The sequence below is a fragment of the Belonocnema kinseyi genome, chromosome 1 (genome assembly GCF_010883055.1).
Source record: "Belonocnema kinseyi isolate 2016_QV_RU_SX_M_011 chromosome 1, B_treatae_v1, whole genome shotgun sequence".
Lineage (NCBI taxonomy): Eukaryota > Metazoa > Arthropoda > Insecta > Hymenoptera > Cynipidae > Belonocnema > Belonocnema kinseyi.
Genome location: NC_046657.1, coordinates 135,200,007 through 135,219,546, shown reverse-complemented (window position 1 = coordinate 135,219,546; position 19,540 = coordinate 135,200,007).

Below are 19,540 nucleotides of genomic sequence, written 5' to 3'. Positions count from 1 at the left end.
AATATATTACTTTTAAGTCACTAATCGCAAAATTACGAATTTTTTAATCTCACATTTTTGTCCCATTTTCTAACAAAGGACCCCTGAGGAAAGGGGTGGTCTTCCCAAGCTAGCAGGTACTGCCCTGAGAGTAGGTCACAGGGCAGCCAGGGCAGGCTACCCTGCCCAGGGCAAGAGCGTGCCGACCACTGCTTTACAACTGCACTCACCTCTTAGTCCTTCATCCGTACATTTCACTCACAACTTCCACACAAACTCCTTAGGAATCCTGCTAAACCTTTTTTAAACAACTTCGTTGCTACATCTTTCTTCACACAGGCTTAATTCTTCGAACAATCTTGTTCTTTAGGGCAGCTTTAAAGATATTATACAGTGTGTTCAAGCAAGTTATTGGCCTGTAATTCACTAAGATGGATAAGTTGCCTTTTTCGATTGCAGTATAGGGCGTCTTAATACCAGCACTGCGTTCATCTCAGATTATAGAACTGTGGCGTAGGATCCAATTGCAAGTGTGAAGCCCATTCCATTCATTCTACGATATGCACCGACACGTGCGCCCTCTTTGTTCAAGGAGCCATCTATGTCCCAGTTTTCTCCATCACTAAGCAGACATGCCTCACCGTTAAGCCGTTTCTCTTTTGTAGGTAGACTAACTCGATACTTCTTGTGATTGAGGTAACGACGAGTGAACATTTTTTCTCTGAGCATGCTCAGTGTCGGCCTTCTCGCCGCGGCCCTAATAGTGAGATAGAAGGCTCCAAACCTGATAGTGCCCCTAGAGCGATCGTGGGTGTCAACTTCGAGGCACCAGTGATGCCTCTCAGAATCAGTCCCCTGATCCTTTCCAGTCGAGACTTCACAGTAGACAGTTCGACCTTGCTCCACTAGACCACCGCCGCATAGTTTAGCCTGGGTCACAGGAGTGCTGTGTAGATCCACACAAGTGTCTCCGGTTTCAAGCCTCAGCTTTTCTCTAGTGCTTTCCTTTAAAGCCAAGGAGTCGCTACTAGCTTTCGGAATGAAAACTACTCTCGCACCCCTCCATGCTGTCGGAAAATAACTCTGGGTCAGACCAGCAATAACAAGTCTCACAGTCGGACCTATGATGATCTTACTAGCCCTCTGCAAAAAGCCTGAATATATCCCATCGACACCAGGAGACTTGTAAAGATTTAATAACATCAGGCCTATCTGACCCTAACGGGGGTAACAATCTCGTTGGCTAGCAGCCACTTCGGACCCAATTGGGCCATAGGCGACTTTGATTGCTTCGGAGGTGCCGTCACCTCTTCTCCTAACTTTGTAAAGCCTGGAAATTATGCCTTGATCAGGTGAGCCAAGGTATCCCCATCATACTTTGAGTACCCCCCGCCACACAATTTCACAGTGCCGAGTATATCATCCGGACATCAAGTAAGCAGCTCATACTGTCTAGCCGCCTGTTCTCCTTCCTCTATGTCTATGCAAACGTTGGTCCAGCTTTCATGCTTTGACTTACCTATTGCACTCCTATATTCATCCCTCATTGTAGTAAATAAGGTCCATAGTTCCTCCGTTTCACCAATACTGGCACGTCTGAACCTCTCTCAGATTTCCGTGCAAAGCTCTTCGAGGTTTCCATTCCACCAGTGTGTCTTCCTAATCTTCGGACTCTTCAAAGTCGCCAATTGCTTGATATCATCTGGTCCTACAGCGCAAATATTCTTTGTACACTTAAAAGTTTTTTTCATCTCTTCGGCAGTGATTGAGGGATATTCCTCCTCGAATGTTATGAGTTTGTCGAAAAACTCCATGAAGCGAATGATATTATCATAATCTTCTTTCATCTACAGTATATTTGAGACCTTTTATACCCCTTCAAAAAGTCTTTACCCCCTTGGACAAGAAACTTTCGATTCTCTCTGATTCATCTCTTTCTCTTTCTCTCTTTCTCTACTGTATGCTACTCCTTGGTTGGACGCCTCTCAGATATCTTCACGAAGGGGGCTACCGGCACTCTTTCTGCACCTTTTTGCATTTTCATTTTCCACTTTCAATTGAATGTTATTAAAAATTAAGCCTTGATACATTCTTAATTCAGATACAAAATTCGTTCGCCTTTCTTCTGAAGTAAATATTTTTGTGACCATTGGATTATTCTGGGTGCAATCCAGTTTTAAAAGACTTTTATAGTCAATTTGCTTAGAAAAAGAAGTTTTATTTTCAAATTTATACCTTCAACCAAGTTTTGAAAACTTTAATCACGCACCTATAAAATACTATAATATAAGCTGTATGGTTGTATGGCTGTGTAAGTGTATGGTTTGTGTATAGCTATATATTGTAAATAGATACGAATATGTGTTTAGGTCTGACTGAGTTTATGTGCGAGAGTGAGTATAAGGACGAGCTAAGTGTAATGAGGATGAAGGCAGGCAGTTTGTAATGATGCGGATATTGGTAATGATCTATGATACACAAGTATTCTTCTAATGTGTTAATAAATGATTACGTGGTCATTTTGAATTCAATTTTGTGTTTCTTAGCCGTTTCCTAATGCGAAACTTAGATGCTACGCGTAGTTGAAAATAGAGTCCTTCCTAAATCAAGTATTTTTTTTTGACGCTGGGTCAGGCTTGTGCAGGGGACATAAGTTTGGTGATTATTGTCTAGGATCTATGAGAATGGCTGGAGCTTTCCGACAATATGGATAACTAGCGAGAAAACAATGCTACTCGAGTAAATGCGGAAGACTGCAGGGTGATTGAGTAGAAGAGGGCTCTAAGTTCTCTAGGGTGAATTGCAACGAGGAAAAAAGCAGCACTCATAGAAAGACTCTCAGAGAAGGATCTAGAATGAGTTTGGATGCGCAACTTTGAGGGGTATCAGAAGGACGATTCCATTCATAAAAGCGAATCAAGTAAAAATGGCGAACAGGATGAAATTGAATGACCTAAGAAGTGCAATGACGTATTAGAAGAAGAATTGGCAACCACGAAGAAGATAATCGAGGATCTGAGCAGTCAAAAAGTAAGAAGAGTTCAGGATGAAAAACGTCGACTAGTCCTATAAGAAATTTGTGCTTAACAAGAAGCCATTAATGATCAGCTGGAAAGCATGAGGCGAGAAACCGATGTAATGGAGTCACCATCATCAAGAACCGAAAATTTAAATTACCAACCTTCATCGGAAAGACAAGGTCTAGGATGGCACGCAAATCGTGTGCATACATCAGAGACACCCAATGACTAGAGCGAGACGGCATCACAGGAGAGTGATAGTGTTCGTTCTAGATAGAGACCTATCATTGATTGGCTGTGCCAATCAAGGCAGACAGGTGCGTCTGATAGGAACAGTCTATGAGCTCGAGGATGACATCACAAGAATTTTTACTGGCTGTGACAGGGTAAATATTAACTTACCTGTTCCTTTAAGTTACTCCCATATATAAAATAGATCCACCGAAAAGATAATCATAACCAAGGGGAAAAGTCACCTCGACAAATTGCATCCATAGAAAATTGTAAAATTTAATTATTTACTTCGTTGTATGCATCTGCTTTCATGTAAAACTAGCCTTCAACTGTCAAATGCCTGATCGACAAAAATATCGCGGAAGCCTGGGACGAGTCGCCACATTAAAGGTTTATCAGGAGTTACCAACGCACCTTGGATGAAGGACTTAACATCGACCATAGTCCCAACAACTCACGTCTCTATTTTTCGATCCCAACACGAGATGGCGAGTCTCAAACCGTCTGTCAATTGGTCTCGCGGCTGGTCGCTACCTTCCACAACTCTCTCTGCGCATGCCATCGTAGTCCGACGTCACAATATCCACGCCGATAACTACTCCATGGCAAACAAGGCTGGTAATTGCCACGTGCAAGTACTGAAGGAGATTCCTGAGATATCGTGGAATAATTATCGGTGACCATCACATAACTGTCACATATAACCATCTCTTCTCCATGGTTAATGATTACGGTAGGAGTCAGCGTCCGGCCATTGAAATTTCCTGATGACACTGCCATCCTATGTCATCCTGCAAACGCTATGTCATGAATGCGCTAATTCTCAGAATCCTGGGTGACTACACGACCAACACCTTATGAAATGCGGTTTAGTTAATTTATGATCGAACCCGGAGCAATGCCATAATGCATGGATAAGTGATGTCACTATGAGTGTGCTGTAGCAAATGATCAGAAACTTGGCAAAAGTGGCTTCATTGGTGTTTGGATGGACTGTCAAATAGAATTATCAATTACGGAAGTCAACCATAGCAGAGGACTATTACCAAACAGATTAAGTTGCGCAAAAGATGTTAGAATTCAATTACTCCGCGTCCGTTGTTAACTAGAATTTAACCAGGGTTGTACGTCTATAAAATCTAGCATTAAAAGGTTTAAAAGTTCCAAGAGGCAACGGAAGATTTCGTGGGGCCAAAGTTTCTGAAACTTCGAGGTTCTCATAAATACGTACGCGCTGGCGTGCTCACGTTAGTTGAAGGTTAGGTCAATTGTTCATCAACTAAACTAAAACGTTTTTAATGAATACTGATGTCCTCAAGCAAATGTATTAATTACGTGATTTATTTTATTTTTTTAAATCAAAATTAATTTTTCCATAAATGAAATATTTACATAAATCACTTGTTATTAAAAAATAACCCATGATTAATTTATATAAACTAGTTGAGACAACTTTCTTTAAAATACTAATGACATTATCAAATGTTTAGATTGATTACTGCATAGTGCTTTTTTTATATTTCCACGTTTTCTACCCCTAATGTATGTAACTTAAGTAGTTTGGAACATTTTTCATAATATACATAAGGGGCGCAATCAAGGCAGAACATTTCTGTACTGAATCTAGATTGTAAAGCTTCATGATACTTTAACAACACGAAAGTTTCATGAAACTTTGGAAAATGTTTCAAAACTACTTAAGTTACATACATTAGAGCTACAAAATTTGAAAATATAAAAGAAGCACTATGCAGTAATGAATCTAAACATTTTATGTCCTTAGTGTTTGAAAGCAAGTCGTCTCAACTAATTTATATAAATTAAACACGGGTTATTTTTTAATAACATATGATTTATCTAAATATTTCAATTACGGGAAAACTTATTTTTATTTAAAAAATAAAATAAATCACGTAATTAATACATTTGCTTGAGAAGATCAGTATTTATTTCAAACGTTTTCGTTTCATTGATAAACAATTGACAATTGACGTTTCAGAAACGTTGGCCCCACGAAACCTTCCGTTGCCTCTTAGAACTTTAAAACCTTTTAATGCAAGGCATTAACATTATAGTATTTTAAAAATGCGTGATTCAAGTTTCCAAAACTTGGTTAAAGGTATTAATTTGAAAATGAAACTTCTTTTTATTATAATAATGCATTCAGCATAATTCAATGGTCGCAAAAATATTTACTTCAGAAGAAAGGCAAACGAATTTTGTATCTAAAGTAAGAATGTACCAACGCTTAATTTTTAATAAAATTCAAATGCAAGTGGGAAACAAAGATGCAGAATGGTTCAATATTTGAATATTGTATTGATTTAAGAATTGAAAACAATTTAGTGTTATGAGATTAATTTTTCAAATGAAATAAGTATAATATACTATCATAATTTTAAATTAAGATCCCGCTGCTATGCAGTGTTAAAAACTACTAGCGGTTTGACAAACTTTATTTCAGTGACCAATCACAGGAGTGCCTTCCCGACCCTGTGAAGAGTTGAGAAGGGGTAAACCTTAACCAGCATTATTTCAATGACTAGTCACAGAAGTTTCTTCCTACTATAGGGGTTTCACTAAAATTATGTCTGTAACCAGTCATAAGGGTGTCTTTTCTTTCCTGCAGGATATTGGAAAGGGGGTTTGACCAACATTATTTCTCCGACCAGTCACAAGAGTGCCGGCCGCCCCCTTCGTGACGATATCTGAGAGGCGTCCAACCTCTTGACGATCAATTGTTCAGTTTATGGTGTTCCAAGAGCTTTGGTTGATTCAAATTGAAGTTCAAGCTGCTAACAATCAAGCTGCATATTTTTGACAAAATACGGGTGTTATCTGCAGCAAGGAAGAGCATACTGCAGAGAGAGAGAGAGAGAGAGAGAGATGAATCAGAGAGAATCGACAGTTTGCTGCCCAAGGTGGTAAAGACTTTCTGCAGACAGGTATAAAAGGTCTAAAATATACATAAGAAGATTATATTATAAAATATATATATAAGAAGATTATGATAATATCATCTGCTTCATGGAGTTTTTCGACAACCTCATAACATTCGAGGAGGAATGTCCCTTAATCACAGCTGAAGAAATGAAAAAAACTTTCAGGGGTGCAAAGGATGTTTCCGCTGCAGGACGAGATGATATCAAGTAATTGTCGAATTTGAAGTGTCTGAAGATTGGGAAGATACACTGGTGGCATGGGAAACTCGAAGAGCTTCGCAGGGAAACTAGAGAGAGGTTCGCAGGGAAACTAGAGAGAGGTTCAGACGTGCCAGTATTGGCGAAACGGAGGAACTACGGACCTCATTTACTGCAATGTGGGATGAATATAGGAGTGCAATATTCTCAACACTGTGAAATTGCCTGGCGGGCGATACTCAGAGTCTGACGGGGATACCTTGGCTCACCAGATCAAGGCAAATTTTCCAGGCTTTACAAAGTTAGGAGAAGAGGGGACGGCACCTCGGAGGCAATCCAAGTCGTCTGTGGCCCAAGGGGGCCCGAAGTGGCAGCTAGCCAACGAGATTATTACACTTGTTAGGATCAGGTGGGCCTGATGTCCTTCATTCATTACAAGTTTCCTGGTGTCGATGGGATATATTCAGGCTTTTTGCAGAGTGCTAGTAAGATCATCATAGGTCCGATTGTGAGACTTGCTATTGCTGGTCTGACCCAGGGTTATGTTCCGACGGCATGGAGGGGTGCGAGAGTAGTTTTCATTCCGAAAGCTAGTAGCGACTCCTTGTCTTTGAAGGAAAGCACTAGAGAAAAGCTGGGGCTTGAAACCGGAGACACTCATGCGGATCTAGACAGCGCTCCTTGCGACCCAGGCTAAACTATGCGGCGGTGGTCCAGTGGAACAAGGTCGAACTGTCTACTGTGAAGCTTCGACTGGAAAGGATCAGGGGACTGATTCTGAGAGGCGTCACTGGTGTGATGTCCACTCGTCGTTACCTCATCGATAAGAAGTATCGAGTTAGTCTACCCACAAAAGAGAAACGGCTTAACAGTGAGGCATGTCTGCTTAGTGATGGAGAAAACTGGGACATAGATGGCTCCTTGAACAAAGAGGGCATAGGTTCGGTGTATATCATAAAAGTTATAGAATGTGCTTCACAATTGCGATTGGGTTCTAAGCCACAGTTCTATAATCTGAGATTATGGCCATGCTCCAGTACGCCTATAAGGCAAAGGAGTATGGTACTACATAAGCTATTGACAGATAACCGAGTCACTCTGCTTTGGATCCATGGATACAGCGGAATCAAGGGCAATCAGATATCGGATAGGCTAGAAAAACTAGCAGCAAAATAAAATTTTATTGGATCTGAGCCAGTTGCAGGCATTTCCAGTAGGTTAGTCACTGAATAAATTAATAGTTGCATGACAGAGGAACATCATAATAAGTGGGGTTTAGTCTCTGGCTCTAGAGAGTCTAAAACACTCTTAGGATCAAATCAAAACTCTCTCCGAGCGAAGAAATTACTCAAGCTCGGTGGTAATGAAGTTAAAGTACTAACAGAAATGTTTATAGGACACGGAAACCTCCAGTACCACAGACATAAGTGAGGGCTTGAAGCACGTCCGCTCTGTTGTCATATGCATTGTCACTGCCCTGAGATTTCAGGGAAACCTATAATACTCACAGGCAGTCGCTGCATCAGTGAGTCTGAAATATTAGCCAACAGTGTAGCTACAATCCTCTCCCTATAGCGAGGACTATGGGGTCACGTTTAGGGCTGATAAGGGTACACAACGGAATCACCCAAGCGTCAGGGTCTGTTACGGTCTTAACCCGGAACCATAATAATAAGACGAAAGTCGGAAACTGTCATTCCGCAGTGCTGGTATTAAGACGCACTATACTGCAATCGAAGAAAGGCAACTTGTCCATCCTAGTAAATTACAGGCCAATAACTTGCTTGAACACACTGTATAAAATCTTTAAAGCTGTCCTTAACAACAGGATTTTTGGAAGAATTAAGCTTGTGGTTTAAAAAAGGTTTAGCAGGATGCCTACGGAGTTTGTGTGAAAGGTGTGAGTGGAATGTACGGATGAAGGCCTAGGAGGCCTAGGAGGCCTAGCTGAGGAATGTTAGGGAAAAAGGGTATCTGCAGGGGCTATGAGGAGCGGAAAATAGCAAGTAAAGGGAAAAGTTGGAGCGAGAAGCGACAAAATTCTTGATAGACATCTATAGGTTGCAGAATTAATTTTTTCATGATGAGGAATCAGTTACCGAAGGAAAAGCGGCAACTGGTCTGCGAGATTAAGGATAGTTCTGTTAGTATATTCGACGGGAAGGAAATTTCCAACAAATCACGACGACCAACTGTGCGTTGCTTGGTGAGAGGCCAAAGTAAAGCGCGGTAGAGAGTCCGTTTAAAAAAATCGTTCGGACACGTAGGTCACCCCCTCTAAAAATGGATGAACAGGAGGAGAAGCAGGCTCTCGGTGTGTTAATAAGCGAAATCAGAGTGTGGAGGAAGGACGTAAGGGGGGCTATAAGGCAGATAATAAGCATGAGGGAGGACCTGAGGTAAGAGAAGCAATTGGAAAAAGAGATTAGGGTGGAAAAAAGGCTTCAGAATGTGGAGGACAGGTCGGAAATAAAAGTAGGCGACAGTGGTAGAGGGCGAGTAGAAAGGTATTCGGGAGAGGGTAGAAAATATGATAGAAAAGAAAGTGGGAGACCGTAGAAATAAAAAGGAGGAACAAGCGCATAGGGAAAGGATAAGGGCAATGGAGTCGAGAATGGAAACAAAAGAGGGGACAGTAGGAGAAATAAAATTGCAACAAGAGGATTGAAGTTGAAGAGCGGGCGAACGAAAGCGGGAGTGCAAGCGAGAGAGAGAGCGAGAGAATAAGATCGCAAACGCATCTTAGTCTAATTCTACTATTACATAAATATTACTTGCAATCTTTATGCTTTTATTTGAAGCGAATTCCGTTTCTCTTTTCTTTCATTTCTCTTATATCTCCATTTTTCCAGTTTCGCACGTTCATTCTGTTATTCTTCCACATTCGCTCCTCTATCCCCCTCCAACTCCTTTATTCATTCTTTTCCAAATTCACCCCCTCCCCCAGAATCCTAACTACATTCCTTTGCCAACTTCTACTATTCTCCATTCCTTTCCTATATCCTTCTAATACATGCTTCCATGTTTTTTTCTCCCATTCAAATATTCTACACTTTCAACTCTCTTGTTTTTTTAATACTTACCCTCCCTTACCTCGTTTCTCAAACTGAATCTTACTATTTTGATTAACCTTCCATCTCCCCATCCCTTTTCTAAGTACTTTGGCACTTCTTCCTCTTTTATCATCTTATACCATAAATTGTATTTTGATTACTCAATCATCCTCCATTTTTCTATTAATTGTCTATCCCTCTCCTTTTTTTCAATTCTTTATAGTTCACTCCAGTCCCGTCTTCTATGTTTCCAGTATTAAAAAAATCCCATCTTTCTTCTTCCCATCTCATTAATTCTAGCGTCTTTCGTCTCCTATCTCCATCAAACACTTTCTCGATAACTCCCCGTCATTTCCCTTTCTAATCTTCACCTCAAATTTCCATGACCTCTTTCCCGCCCGAATACTTAATTCATCCCTTTGCGCTTCCTCTCTTATCACATATGCTGGCATCCTCCAGTCAGCCCGTAGGGTGATCCTTATATAACGTTCTTGTAAAATCTCAATATCTTTTTTTTCTTTCATCCCCAGATATCTGCTCCATTACTTAATACCGGCCAGATCAGCATATGAAATAACCATATTCCCCTTCTCTAATTTTTTAAAACTTCGTTTTTTTATTCCCTATACCTGTTTCTATTGCGCCTCTACTTGTACACTAAAAAATATGCAACTATGTTTGCTCAATAATATCTTGGACTAATGCGCTTCGCATGAATCAGAACTCTCTAGGTAAAAAAGTCGAACTGGATCTCTTTGTTTAATTTGTAATTTTATCGGTTTGGGTATAGAACCGACGCTATAGAAATACCGAACTACATCGATTAAGTAAGTATTCACATGGATCAGTTCTTCATGTAGAACTTGGAACATTCATAAGTTTAATATCAGCCGTTCTAAAGCATCGAAACATACACTGTTTTACTTTTTTATCGGGTACGTAACGAAATTTGAATCACAGGGCGTCGGTAAGATAGAACTTTTACGATTCAAAATACTACATGCGCTTCGTTTAAACAACGGTCAGCTGTGATTCTAATAACGCGAAAAAGCAGCAGTTCCACGTATGAAGTGCTCACATTGAAGTATCAAACAGCGCTAATTCAGGCAAAGCGAAACCCGACCGGCTCAAAGTTTCCATACGCGAAATCTAGACGTCTAAACAGCAGTGCGTCGATATAAATCTACTTGCTATGCTTCGCTCCGTTCAACTCTGCTGGTTCGAATGACGACGAACAGCGAGAATCGAATGAATCTGTAACATAGGAGCTTTGAGGGAGCAGTGTGCTGAGTTTAGGCGCCGGACAATATCTGTTGTGAAAAATTAAACAATAATTGTTTAAATATCAGATCTAGCGTGCTCTAAAATATAAACGGTGCACGTAAATATTTAAAGTAACAAACATCGTTCATACAATAAAGTGCGAGAGTTAAGGATGATGAACGGTCAAAGTTACGATAATGCTTGTTGAGATAGTTGCAGATATAGAAGACTACCGATTCAATCAAGGAACGCCAGCTGATCGAATGAAGGAAGATTTAGATTATTTGCAATGCAAGATGCAAGCCGATTGTTAATCTAAATTTGTACGTCCTGCAGCTACGCAACTTATTGCGTACCATTATCAGTACGAAATGAGTTGCAAATATAGATTACAATAATTATATACTTTCAGGGTAAACAAAATTGATTAGTTTTACTTTTTTATTATTATATTGTTATAAAATTCGTTCTGTGGTCAAATATACAAATTATGCGTCTAAATTTTTGAAAGTAAAATTTATTAATTTTTGGAAATAACAATTTTGAGCTTGTAGATTTGATCTGCTGGAGTCATTTTTATAGAAAAAAGTTACTACATGGCAAATCTCCATTTAATTGTATGGACTCATCGCAAAAACGTGTTATAAACGTTCCTTAAACCAAAATTATTATGGCAAAAAGTCAATTTCATTCATTTTTAGAAAATATTGCTTCTTGAAAAAAATTGACTTTTTGTAAACATTATTTTTTTTAGAAATGGTGATTTGACGACCCGGGTGCGTGAATCGTGCACCAGGTCCTTTTAAGCGTCATCTACGAAAACTTTAAAAAAAATTTTATTTGGTCAAAAACCAAGGCAATTACAAATGGTGAGTGGACGACCCGGGTGCGCCGGATGGCGCACCAGGTCATTTAGAAGTTTATCTGCGAGAAATTTTTCGAAATTTAAATTTTGCTTATAACCAAAATAGTTACAAATAGTGATTTGACGACCCAGGTGCGCAGAATCATGTAGTAGGTCCTCCCAAACGTCATCTACGAGTACTTTTTTAAAATTATATTTTGTCAATAATTAAAACAATGACATATAGTGAGTCGACGACTCAGGTGCGTGGGATTGTACACCAGGTACTGTAACACGAATTCTACAAGAATTCTTTAAAATTAAAATTTTTTCAACACCCAAAATAACTACCAATGGTGAGACGACGACCCGGGTGCGCTGGATCTTGCACCGGGTCATTTAAAACGCCATCTAGAAGAACTCTGAGAAATTTCAATTTGGGCAACCGGTTCGTCTATGCACTATTTATGGTCATTTTGAGTGATGCAAGAACTTTAATTTTGAAAAAGTTTGAATAGATGACGTTTTAAATGACCTGGTGCACTATTTGGCGCACCTGGGTCGTCGCCTCAGCATAAGAAGCTATTTTTTATGTTGTCAAAGTTTGAATTTTGAAAATCTTATAGCAGAATACGTGTTAAACTACTTAGTGCACGAAATTGCGTACCCAGGTTGTCGACTCACCATTTTTAATTGCTTCGTTTAGTGAAAAAATCTAAATTTCAAAGAGTTCTCGTAGATGACGTTTAAAATGAACTGGTACACGATCCGGCGCACCCGGGTCCTCGGCTTACCATTTGTAATTGTTCTGGTTGTTGATAAAATTAAAATTTCAAGAAAGTTCACGTAGATAATTTTTTAAATGACCCGTCGAAAGATGGGGCGCACCCGGGTCATCGCCTCACCATTGGTAGTCATTTGGGGTGTTGGCAAAACTTAAATTTTGAAAAAGTTCATTTAGAATACGTGTCAAACTACATGGTGTACGATCCTGCTCCCGGGTCGTCGTCTCACCCATTGTAATTGTTTTGGTTATGGCCAAAATTTATATTTAAAAAAAGTTCTCGTCGATGACCTTCTGAATTTCCTGGTGTGTCATCCGGCGCAACCGGGTCGTCGACTCATCATTTGTAATTGTTTTGGTTATTGCAAAAATTTAAATTTCAATAAAGTTATCGTAGATGAAGTTTGAAAGAACCTGGTGCACGATAAGGCGCGTCCGGGTCGCCGACTCACAATTGAGAGTTATTTTGGGTGTTATAAAAATTTAAATTTTGATAAAGTTTTTGTAGAATACGTATTAAATTACCGGGTGCACGATCCCGCACACGGTTCGTCAAATCACCGTTTGTTACTAATAATGTTACAAAAAAAGTAATGTTTACAAAAAGTAGTTTTTTTCGAAAAAACAACTTTTAGTAAATATTAATGAAATTGATTTTTTTGTGATAATAATTTTGGTTTAAGGAAGGTTTATAACGTGTTTTTACGATGAGTCGATATAATTAAATCGAGATTTGCAATGCAGTAACATTTTTCTATAAAAATGACTCCAGCGGATCAAATCTACAAGCTCAAAATTAATATTTTCAAAAATTAATGAATTTTACTAGTCTTCTATATCTGCAACTATCTCAATACAGCATTATCGTAACTTTAACCGTTCATCATCCTTAACTCTCGCACTTTATTGTATGAACAATGTTTGTTACTTTAAATATTCACCTGCACTGTTTAAATTTGAGAGTACGCGAGAATTGATATTTTAATGATTATTGTTTAATTTTTCCCAAAACGTATTGCTCTGGTAGTTTGACGGCCTCGTGTTCGGGATTTTGTACCACTTCCTACGTGTTCTGAGTTTCCGCGCTATTTAGGGAATTTTGATTGGTCTATGTTATTTGAAGAACCACCCCTTACATTTCCTCATCCTATCCTTCTTGCCTTCGAAGTCTCTTGCTCGATTCGAATTTTTCTTTACCTAAAATGGAATAACTTTCTTTCTTTACTTTTAACCGGATCACAAATTTTAAGTTCAATTTATCGGGCCTGGCTGGCACCCAAAAATTTCTTCTGATATGTTTACCGATATACGTATATGTCAGGGGGGTAAGCCGCCATTTATAACGATGTGGTAGATAAACCATGTTGGTACGGCTCAAGACTATTTGGAATGGCCGTATCGTGGTTTAACTCAAAATCAGAACATATTGAAATGACAGTTGACGAGTTGCTCACGGAGATAAAAAAAAGTTCTCCAAAGGAAAGAGTGGATTACATTATAGATGGAATACAAGACTTTCTCCTACGAGATCAAGCCAGAATTCACCAGTCCCATTTTGTCAACGCGTTGCTGTCAGCATTTGAGAAGGTGTGTCTGCAAAATCGAAGCAGCGCACACAAGAGATAATCAGATTACGTTATAGCTATACACATCAGCACATATACATCATTGTATAACTCGCGGGGATTCCCATTCCCCACTCTTATTAGTTTAAAAGTATGGTATTAAGAATTAGAAAACGCGCCAGTTGAAATAATTAGATCGAGATATGTGCCGAACCAACATGTGCCGAAACGCTACGTAGTGGGCAGGGGGGAGTTTCAAGAGCTATTTAGGAGCTGCAGTGGAACTTTAATACTCTGTCGAAAGTCGAAAATCGAACGGACCTCTTTTTCTAACGTGTGGACATAGAAAGAATGGTTCGTTCTATTTTCGATGTCGAAACAGCATCGGAGTCCCACTGCTGTTATAAAAATGTTTGAGTTATTCAAAAATAAAAATAAAAAGTAGAAAAAAATAATAATTTTTTTAAACGCTTTTATTTACTGCTTACCGCTTTGAAAATTTACTAAAGAGTAAAAAATAATTTTTTATCTGATATGAACTCATGAAACCCAATTTTTTTACATGATTAAAATGTATTTAATATAAAAATAATAAAAACTGACAATAATGTAAATGCGTGGGGCACACTTAGTAATGAATGATTGTGGTGCCCCACGCTCTTGTAATGAGAAAACAAACGAGATTCTTAATATTAACGTAGAGAGGATATGTGAGGAAGAAAATAATATTGATGTTTATACAGAAGTAGAATTGAATTTCCAGAATCAATTAAAAAATGTGTTCCGATGCAAGTATTTGGAATCAGAAAAGCCCCAGGAACCGAAAACTAATGTAGAATTAAAGCTCTTTTCAAGAGATCATCAACCATTATACTTTTCTCCTCGTCGTTTATCCTATTTTGTAAACAGAGATCTAAGGAAAATTTTTACATAAATTTGGTGAGCAAGGTTATGTGCAAGAGAGTGATTCTGAGTACACCTCTCTGATTGTTCTTACAAAAAATATGCAGAAGAGTCTAAGAAATGCATGTCGTTCGTAACTCTATTTTATTAATACAAATATTTGCGTATGCCTTTTGCAATGAAGATGTCGCTAAGTGCATTTCAGAAATTTATGAATACAGCTTTGGAGGAATCAATTAGATCAGGAGATATTATTGTGTACACAGATGACATCACGGTTATGTCTTCTTCTCTCGAACATCCTTGGGGCGTTCTGGAAAAAGTTTCCAGATTGTTGGTTGAATATAGATTGGAACAAAGATGAAAAGTGAAAAGTGTTTAGTGAACGATAGTTTCCAGTAATGAACGTGCTCTTTTAAAAAGTTGACTCGCAGTTATACTGTCCACTGGGTCTATCATTTAACAATCGCGTTTTAGATAATTTCATGAACTAACAACATATAAATTTTTAATTAGTTTGAAATATCACCATTTGAAATCGAACTTGCATAAATAAACTAGAGCAGTGTGAAAATCACAAGTGGAAAAGGGTACGGAAAGTTAAAAAACACTAAATTTAATTTAAGCCCTTTTATCAATTTTAATAATGCATCTTATTGCAAGCCACTAAGCAATGCAATGATGTGTTTAAATCTATTGTAAGAATCTTAACCCATCTATACATTCAGTATGCTTCTACTCGTTTCCAAATGAAGAGTCAGCGTCTCACCTTTGCTGATTTTTTCTACTAAGCGACGAAGACAGTCGTTCGCTAAGTACTAGGTACACGTTATGATCAGAACGATTACTTACATTTTAGCAACGCGTTATCACTTATGATTAAGGGAGTTCAATTTTTCTAGAGCTACAAAAAAGGTGCTTTTTGAGAATTTTGTTTCAAATAAAAAAAACAGCATAGACAGTCAATCCTATAGGTATATTTTTTAAAGCTTTTGAATAAAGAAACTACGTGGGCCAGTCTCTCCAGGAGTTACTAAACGGCCGGTTACTTAAACACGGTTTCTGTGGAACTTAATATTTATTTGCTTAAAATTCATATATAATAGATCTTAACAGTACAGCTCTTTCCGTTATTTTCCTAATCCAAGAAAATCAGTTCCTTATACTTAGAAAATATTAGCTTCCTTCGAGTAAAATTGGCCAAGCACATGACTTGATTCCATGGAAATTCTTTTTCAGTGTATGCGAAACAACAAATCCTCAATTATTAAATTAAATTACGTTAAAAAATTGCACTGTGTTTTACAATACTTTAGGCTTTTACTTGACAGATTAGTATTTTAAATTTATGTCTCTAGTTCAGACGATGTTCCCGAGGGTGGCAGCAGTGGGTATGGAGGTATCCAAAAAACTGCTCAAGCAGGATGATGTGCGGCATAGTAAGTTTTAAGAGAACATTTGTTGTTGTGTTTTATCTTCTTAATATTTTATCAATATATTTTTTTATTCTCCTCTTTTTTGTCATAGTCCTCCAGGTCGTGGGATTACTGTAGGGAGGGGCTACGAAGACAGCGGGAGGAGCGGAGAAGAGCACGGCGGTCAATGTTCATTGCGAGGCAGGAGGTGGAAAGGGGCATATTAATGGTAGTATTGATGAATTTTAAGGCATAAGAGAGAATAGGAAACTGATAATTCCTTGTTATTGCCCAATATATTTTATCGATCAAGACTAAACAATCGTTATCTCTATGATTCTATCTATCCTTTTTGTTTTTCTTTGGGACCTCCCACTTCTTCTATATTTTGCACTATACACTTTACACTATCTTGAAGGTTGGGGGGGGGGAGCAGATAGACAATTGGAATGCCCTGTCGTCTCAGGCTTGTCGATATAGCTCGTCGTAGAGAGATATGATTTTCTAGTATATAGGGAGTGCTCTCTACATTAAGAGTAGCAGCGGGTGACAGGATGTGAGCAGAAAAAGTGTTTTTTGTATCTGCATAATCGCCTTCGTTCTTGTTCGATCGTTAGTTAGATTTTGAGCGGTAGCACCATGTTAGGCTTCGTATTTGGGTCAAAATTCGTGAGCAGAAACAAAATCTGAAAAGTCCAACGGCAAGAACTCAAATGCTCGAGTAGGAGCCATAGATCATAGTATGTTGATTCATCCTTGCTTGTCTTTGTAAACCTATCTCCCCTAATTGTTGTTCAAACTGTTCTATTGTTAGTTCGTTTTCCCGATAAGTTTTTTTTAAACAAAGCATTTATAGAGACGCTTGACGAAATGAAGACGAGGTTTTTAGACAATTTCCGAGGTTTATTTTCTTAATGTCAAAACTAGTATGTTTTTGTATCTGTCCTAACTCTGTATGACGGTGCAATCTGTAACAACCCCATTCCATACAATTGTAAGCTTTTCGTAAGATACCCTGGGCTAAGCACTTCAGTGTTTAGAATGCTCAACAATGGATAGAGCCAACCACTCAACAATTATATGGACTCCAAGTATGGCAGTGGCGTATACGAGATTTTAATATGGCAGAGCTGGAAAGGTTTTCAAATTTGATTTTTCACCAATTCCCTTTTACACGTTTCATACGAGGAAGCTTCAAAAATCAGGGAGTTGCCTGCCAATAGGTAATAGTCTTGCAGATATGTGCAGTGGCCTATATCTCATATTTTTAGTAGGATATATGTACATATATGTACAGTAGGAAGTATGCTCCTACTGTACCAGTTCTGAGGATGGGCTGCATTACTTGTATTGTGAGCAGCTGATACAAGTGGAAATATATTTTGTCTAGGAGTGGGATATCTAAAAGAATTATAAGGGTACCTTTTTACAGATAAAGGTGATGGTAGTCACCATTTCTAATTCTTTCATGCTGATCTTCGGTTCTGCGATTAGGAATGTTAGTCCTGGATCATAATCCTGAATGTCACCGAATGTTGGCTCAAGTTGTTTAGAAGCTGACAGGAAAATATGCAATTGATTTCGTTGTGCGGCATGTATAACTTCAGCAATTCGATCAACGGATAGAACATAATGATATAAGCTACTATCGATAATCCGCAGAATCTTATTTAACGCTGCAGTGTAATATAGCTGCGTCAAGGCAAGAATAGCCTCATTCATTCATCGAGTCATTTGTTTAAGTTCAGTCCAATTCGTTCTTGTATCTTATTTTGATCCTTACTTCTTTGATGGATTTCTTCTAACTGCGCTCGAACAATATGGTTCTGTTGTCAGACGAGTTCGTTCCAAATTGGTTGAGAGTATTGATTTCCTCCTCAATGCCTTGTCCGTCATCGTACTCGTATGTCAGCAGGCCGGCGACAGCTCCTAGGATGCTCTCTAGGAATCCTATCATATTTGTTGTTCGACAATTTCTCATCCTTTTAGGTATTTTGGATAGTATTTTCCTGGATGTTTGTAGCGTTAAATCGTCGATTTCTCTAAACATTTCTCGTTACATTGTTTGATAAGGGATGGCGTATTTTCAAGCTCAACATTTCATTTATATGGTGAAAAACCTACGTCCTCGGTCCGCGAAAATGAACTTAGGTGCACCGTATTGGAATTTTAAACTATTTGCAACCAAATTTGCCATGCTCCAGAAAGCTCCTGCAATCAGGAATCTACTCGCAAACCTGATTCCACCTACCGAGGAAATATTAGTGTTTTCGAATACGTTGGTATGTCTTTGTTACGCCCTTGTGCCTGCCTAAAAGACTGCCATGAAATTCGGCAATGAAATTCGGGTTTTCTGTGACAGATGGTGATTGTTATATCCCCACCCTAAAAAAAGAGAGGTTTTCAGGTTTGGCTATGCGCCAACTAGTTTTTGCATGAGGCTCTTGGGGCAATTTGAAGTTTTTAAACCCTGAGTCTCGTGGACCCAGTCTATTTCGTGATCATTTCGGTTATTGGCGACTATTGAGTACGTTTTATGTCGATTGGAAGGAGTTACTATGATCTGACCCTACCTAGGATGTCATTTCCAAGGGTATTGAGGATCAAAATAACTGGTAGCTATCAGTAGTTTGACGTCGAGCTTGTTGGTTCGCAATCTGCTGTGATAAAGTGAGCGCGATTCTCACTTTTGTACGTTAGTGACCGTGGCTTCGAATACTGAAGTTGAGAAGGCAGTAGGGAAATTTACATTAATGCTGGACATTTATTCTTACTGTAATATTTTTGTCTTATGCCTGTTTGCTTTTTTGAATCTGTTTTTCCTCCGAAATCGATCTCTTAAAATTGAGAATATTTTGTCTGCGGAGTCACGTCTACTACAGGTGTGACAACCTTCTTCAGTGTTGTGTTACATTGATGGGTGATTCAGCTTCCTCAGGTCAGCCTTCGAATCTCATAGCACTCTTGGGTTCCACCCCGGAAAATTGCTTGTAGCTGGCTGGTCATTTATGAGATTCCTGCATAGCAACTGCTTTTGTTGGGCTGGTACTTATAGAATTTAGAGGCTGCTATTGTTGGGTATGTGCCAGGGGTTCCAGATAGACTTCCTTATTTATGTTTTGTTCTTTCAATTTCTACTCGTGAGTCTGGAGAAAAATACTGACACGGGATCTGAAATTACTGACACTGAAAAGATCTTCATCTTTTTCCCCTCTGAGGCGGTTGTACAGGTATGAAGATTATCGCTCACTTTTTTTTTTGACCCTTATCCGAACATCTCTCGACGATAGATCTATCGGACTTGGAAAAGCACTTTTCTTTAAACTCTGCGAATTACCTT